The sequence below is a fragment of the Brassica oleracea genome, chromosome C3, assembly GCF_000695525.1.
Source record: "Brassica oleracea var. oleracea cultivar TO1000 chromosome C3, BOL, whole genome shotgun sequence".
In the NCBI taxonomy this organism is placed as follows: domain Eukaryota; kingdom Viridiplantae; phylum Streptophyta; class Magnoliopsida; order Brassicales; family Brassicaceae; genus Brassica; species Brassica oleracea.
The window spans coordinates 48,443,727-48,449,973 of NC_027750.1; the positions used below are offsets into that span (position 1 = coordinate 48,443,727).

Sequence of the window (6,247 nt, forward strand, 5' to 3'; positions counted from 1 at the left end):
TCGATGAGACCATGCTCTAACAAGAGAACAGTCTATGAGTGCATGTTTTAACCACAGGAACAATGGCGACCAGTGAGAAACAAAAGAATAGACCACCAGTGGCTGCGAAACATTCATTCTGTTGCCTCTCCCTCGCAACCCCATCACCTTGTATGTAAAAAATAATAATAATAATAATAATATATATAAACACACGCCACTGGGAAGGTTGAGCAATGAGTTGGTACCAATTTTTGAGGAATAGGCAAAGGAAGTCAAGAACTAAGAACAGTCCCACGGTTGATCCGAAGGAGAGACAACTGCGTCCGTGAAGCAGAAACGAGTAAGGGCTGTGGACATCAATGAATCCGTCCTCTCCTACTATTTTGCGCGATATCCTGCATCCACTTAAATTTGGTAGCCCCTAAACACTCTTAGCTCCACCATGAAATAGCATGTTCCTTACCTAGCCCGTCTACCCTGAATAGTGCCTGTGATGAGAAGCTCACGCTGTTCTTAATTGAATTTATGGAGTTTTGTCTCGATAGTGTACATTTTTTCAGGTATGAGATACAGAGTAGGGAGCTGATTTTCGAACAGCGATCGTGGGTGTTCTGGTAAGGGTGTGTGGTCTGAGTCTACAGCTTGTATGGTTCAGAGATGTGTGGTAAGAGTATGGTTATTGAGGTCAAGCGAGTTTCCACTCTTTCAAACTTTTCTCCCTATTCTTGAGGCTTGGCCTTATTCGAGGACAAACAAGGATCTAAGTCTGGGAGAATTGATATATGGTGTTTTTAATACCATTATATGTGTTCTTTGAGTTAATTCTCAGTCCTAATTCGTGCTTATTTGATATCATTCCAGGTTTGGAGCAGGTGAAAGAGTAAAGAAGAGAGTGCCATGAAGGAAGAAGTCATTTTGGAATATCTAACGCAGAACAGCCAGTCGGATCAATCCAAAGCTTGTTCCCAAAGAGAGCAAGCGACTGACTGTTCTTGACTATTAAGGAAACTTCCAACTTTCTCTTTACCACTGGCGCCTCCATATAAAAAGCCTATGCTATCATTTCTAATTTCTTACGCTAGTTTTACAAGAGACCTAGAACTATTTTGGATCAGCAACTTGTAAGGGAGAAGGCTTCATCTCCCATTTTCATGAGAAGATCATCCTGAACCCTTGTCTTTCTACTTTATTTTATATGCAGTATTATTCAGAAATCATGTATGTGTCATCTTGTTTTATGATTGAGTAGTCGGCTACGCTTGCTTAGGGTTTTAGGGTGTCAATCGCATGAGCTAAACGCAAATAAGTGATTTTAACTGTTCTTCATTCATATTGTTCTTACTGCTTGCATTGAATTGATCACTTAATGTTCGATCTCTAGTTTAATCACCTAGCTAACCGCTTAGGAGATAAATTGACATATATTGAATGAGCTTCATATCCCTAATCAGCGAGAGTAGATATTAGGGTATTAAGTGAACTAATCGGACCTGATCTCTAAGACTTGCTATCGCGTCTTGTTCTAAGTGAGAGCTTAGGACTCAATACCGATTAGCAAAGGGAACAAGTCCGCGATAGTGGATTGTTCTAGCCGAGTGATCCGAGTTCTAGACTGCACCTCATTGCACTTGAATAGTTGTTTGGTTCCGCATTGACACCCGATGAACAACCCTAAGCCGGCTTTCATTTAAATCGAATTTGAATCTCTAGGTATTCTAGTTGCTTGCGTCACCATTGATTTTAAAACCCCACTTGTTTCCTAGCTTAATATTGAACTCATAAGAGTAAAGAGTAAACTGGTCCTCTGGATTGAATCTCAAATATTACAATTACCACTGTTAACTTGACAGTAGCAATGATTCATTTTTAGTGTATCTGTTAGCAATCCAAAAATTTCAAAATCAATATTTAAATCCATTACTTAAGGTGGAGGATTTAATTAATCCAGTCGATCTTTCTTGGAATCTGGATTTACTCAATGCATATGTTCATCTGGACGATGTGAGTATTATACGGAGTTTAACTATTAGCCGACATCCAAAGCCAGACTCATATGGATGGCTGTTTACGGATCATGGAAGGTATACTGTTAAAAATCAGGATATCGAACTGAGAAATTATATCCTGATTTAGGATCTCAACACAGTGATATGGGGACCAATATTAGACCTTTGTTAGCTCACTCGTGGAAACTTAACTGTTTGCCATAATTAAAACATTTTGTGTGGAAAATAATCTCTGGTAGCTTACCGGTTACCACGAAACTTCATTCTCGTGGGATTAAGTGTGTGATTTGCAGTGTCACATATGTGGTGCAGAGGAAGAATCTATTAATCACGTGCTTTTTGAATGTCCTTTTGCACTGCAAACATGGGCTTTATCTAACATTCCTTCAAGTCCAGGGGTTTTTCCTACCCAGTCTCTTTTTACCAATATGGATTATCTATTTTGGCGGATACCAAAAGAACCAGATTTAAGTTATTTCCCATGGATTTTGTGGTATATTTGGAAAAAATCGCAATGCTAAGATTTTTAACAATAAAATTGGCAGTCCTCCTCATTTTCTTAGTACTGCGGAGATTGAAGGTGCCTTATGGGCTGAATCCAAGATTAAAGAGGTTACAAATAGGTTTTCTCCATTTGTTGGGAGTTCTTTCTTACATGGGGTCAATCGGTGTTATATCGATGGCTCATAGAAAGAACAAGATTCTTTCACAGGACAAGGATGGTTTTACAGAAAAGAAGGATCCACTGATACTATGATGGGTGCAATGTTTATTCGCAGGAGTCTATCACCTTTACATGCAGAATGTGAAGCTTTGATATGGGCAATGGAGTGCATAAAGACCGTACATATTTCAGAGGTGGTGTTTGCAACAGACTGCTCACAATTGGTGAGGATGGTGTCTACACCAACAGAATGGCCGGCTTTCACTACACACATAGAGGAGTTTTTACGATGTAAGGAATACTTCCCCACCTTCACTATTCAGCATGTTCCAAAGGCACAAAATACAATTGCGGACAAACTAGCACGAGGTGCTATGACTCAGCCTTCTGCTTTGGTTTATGTTGATTCAGTTCCTCCGAGATGGCTCTCTGTTCCAGAATCTGCCTAGTCTACTTATGTCTTTCGTTGAAAAAAAAGATAACATTAGGTTAGTGTGTTATGAAATAAGTTAATTATGAATGTATATTTAAACGCAGTTAAGTTCAAATTTAGCTGTTATTTTCATTTGCTAATATATCTTTTGTTATATATCACCTTTTTATGACGGTGCACATTTAAACTTGGATAAATGTAGTGTTAATCAGTAAATATGTATGTATTGTTATTTGATTACAGTTAACAAGCATCTATAATACTATAAAGTAAAAGTAGAAGATAATTCTCTTCTTAGGTTGCCACCTCACTAAATAGGTCAAGGAGGTAGCGACACGTGTCTAATTTGAAAAACGCACCGTATAATTTATTTCGCCTTTCATCCGAGTTTTTTGCGTTGTTGGACCATTTCGTCGTGAAGCCCATGGCGTGTGCTGGAATCAACATCTTCGTGGTGAAACGCGGCGTTTTCCATTAGGGTTAACGTGAGTGTTTCTTCGCGTCTCCAGAGCTAATCGCAGCCGATCTTTCATCTCCTTCATCACGAAACCAGTAACCGATTAATCATCTTTAAGCCCTCCATTAATCGATCACCCACGATCTATAAAAAGGTATGCTTTTTGTTATGCAAGGAGAAACCGAGGTAAAGCTTTCAACCTTTCACATCTATGCTCTTGGTTTCTTCAGAATCATTCATTAATTTTATGATTCTTAGGAAATTGATTGAGAATAACTATGAGTACGATGGTGATGACCCTCTCTTTCCTTTTATCTTTCTACTTTGTCTTCCTGATCCAATCTCTATGCATGAGCTTCTTTCAAATGTATGAAATGGATGGTAGAGGCTTTTCCTCCAGGACGAGAATGCTGGAACGGTGGTTGGTGATGTACGTGCAAACCGTTCGCAAGCTCTGGCAATCGGAACGCTACAATGATAATCTTTGTTATCTCAAAGTTTGGTAGGAATAATGTAATGTTTCTCTACTAGGTCGCTATGATTCATTCGTTGTATGAGGAGTACTAAAAGAAAAGTTTTAACTTTTCTTAATTTTCCAAAGCTGACCATGTCACTGATTCATAATAATTTGCAGGTTTTTTGCAGGTTAAGGCATTTGAAAACACATGTTATGCTTTGCACCTGGAGTTTCAGCCTAAGGTGAAGACTGCCAATGAGATCTTCAATCTCATAATATCTAGGTAATGCTTGTCATCTTGGTCCTCATTGTAGATTCACATTCAGCATTTTTCACATGGCTTGTTAAACTTTGTGCAGAAATGCAAAGCCTATGAAATGTTGAATGGTGGTGCAAGAACTTCATGGTGAGAACTGTGAAAAGACCCAAACCAGCTGATGAAGTAAGATGTTTCTTCTGATTTTTAACTGTTAAATTTCTTTATGTCCTATGGTTATTACCACATGATACTTAATTCTACCTACCAGCAGAAACAAAAAAAAAAAGTTCTACCATCGAGAAGTGGTCACTCTAACTTGAACTAAAAAGCAACGATCACAAGCTCTCTGTGCGCGACGTCTGCGGTTAAACTTACCTTGCTTGATGTTGCTTATGTGTCCTGATCATTTTGGTTTTTTGTATCCACAATCGGGTTTTTTTTTTGTTACAAGGTCTTGGTTTGTTTTGCTCGGTGAATCTAGGACATGCTTTCAGATTTGTAGGATAATCGTTTAGACTCTATACAATTACAAAGTTATATAATTTTGATGTTCTGTAATGATATAACATGTTTCGTGTATTTTTGCTTTGCTTTTATTTTTTCAGAAGAGAGAGATCTTTCATGATTTGGCTCCGCTATTGTGGCACTCTGTTGGTACCGTTCGTGCTCTTCTTCAGGTACTCTTCGTCCATTAAGGCTGTCTGGAACTTTGACATGCTGAAAGCGATGAAGCACATGCGATTGATAGCTGGAAGCGATGAAGGAGAAGTGTTTGCACATGAGGAGTAGCCAAATTTGGGTGGAATCAACATGGAAAAGCTCCATAGACTTGACTATGCTCAAGTATTTCTTCTTATGCTGTGACTCTGAAGTACCTTTTCTTTTATCACTTGTCATGTACCTATTAAGCTAAGCCTGCAGAGAACGTAGCTTCTGTGTATGCTTTATGTTTTTTTAGGATATCTCCTTTTATCTATCATCTTGCACAAAACATGGATTAGGCTTTTTAAACTGTTGTTTTGTTGGCCGCCACCACCAGAAAATCAGTTGCTTTTAGTGTAAAAATTGTTTCCCTCACACGTTGTTACTTTGTCAAAGTTATGCCATTCTAATTGAAAATCGTGTGTTCATATGTTTAAAGAAAACAAATAGTAGGAAGTGTTTATTATGTTGTTCATGAGGTATAAAGACAAAACTACAGAAAGGAGATCGATAAAAAAATATTCTATACATCTTGCTTTGAGGTGTGCCTCTTTTTTTGTGTGTTGGTAGTATAAAGTTAACATATTCTTTAATTATTATGTTAAAACATGAAAAAAGGATATTTGATGAAATATGAATTATAGGCTTTTGTTCAATAAAGCCAACACTAAAAGTTACCGAATATATAAGAACATTAATATGTTTTGCTTCACTCTAACTTCTTCGAATAAATTATTTGATTTGAAGTAGTATGTAACTAAAGTAAAATCTGGTATAGAAGTACATTATATTATTATTTTTTTAAATACTATTTTAAAATAGCGTGAGAAAAAATCTAACAAATATTTGTTTTAAACAAATTTCAACAAAAGCTATAATAAGTTATAAAACATAACCAGTAAACACACAAAAATTGATTAATATTCCATTCCAGATGTAAATATGATCTAAAACAAATATATTCTAAAACATAATTTCATGTTAAAATAGAAAAATATTTATCACTTAGGATATTATTAAACTATTTATAAAGTATTTTGAAATTGATATTTCATTATTTTATCAAATTTGTATTACAATTTAACTGATTTATCTTGGAATTAGTATAATTTATTATCATGAAAAATTAATTAGTGTAATTTTTTTTTCTAAAATTTGAAACTTCTTGAAATAAATATAGTAATATTTATTTAAATTTAGGTTTTTTTATTTTATTATGTCAAAGTGAAATAAAATAATTAAGATATATATATTATTACATTTTCTATCTTATTTTTGCTAATTTTA

At 35.9% G+C, this 6,247-nt stretch overlaps 1 long non-coding RNA gene across 1 annotated transcript; it reads left to right on the plus strand.

Moving 5' to 3' along the window:
* Positions 1–3,479: 3,479 nt before the first annotated feature.
* LOC106329332 lies at positions 3,480–5,335 on the plus strand. The gene is made up of 4 exons (XR_001267783.1): positions 3,480–4,055; positions 4,177–4,282; positions 4,359–4,441; positions 4,864–5,335. It is a non-coding gene; the product is annotated as an uncharacterized LOC106329332 (long non-coding RNA).
* The last annotated feature ends 912 nt before the right edge of the window (positions 5,336–6,247 follow it).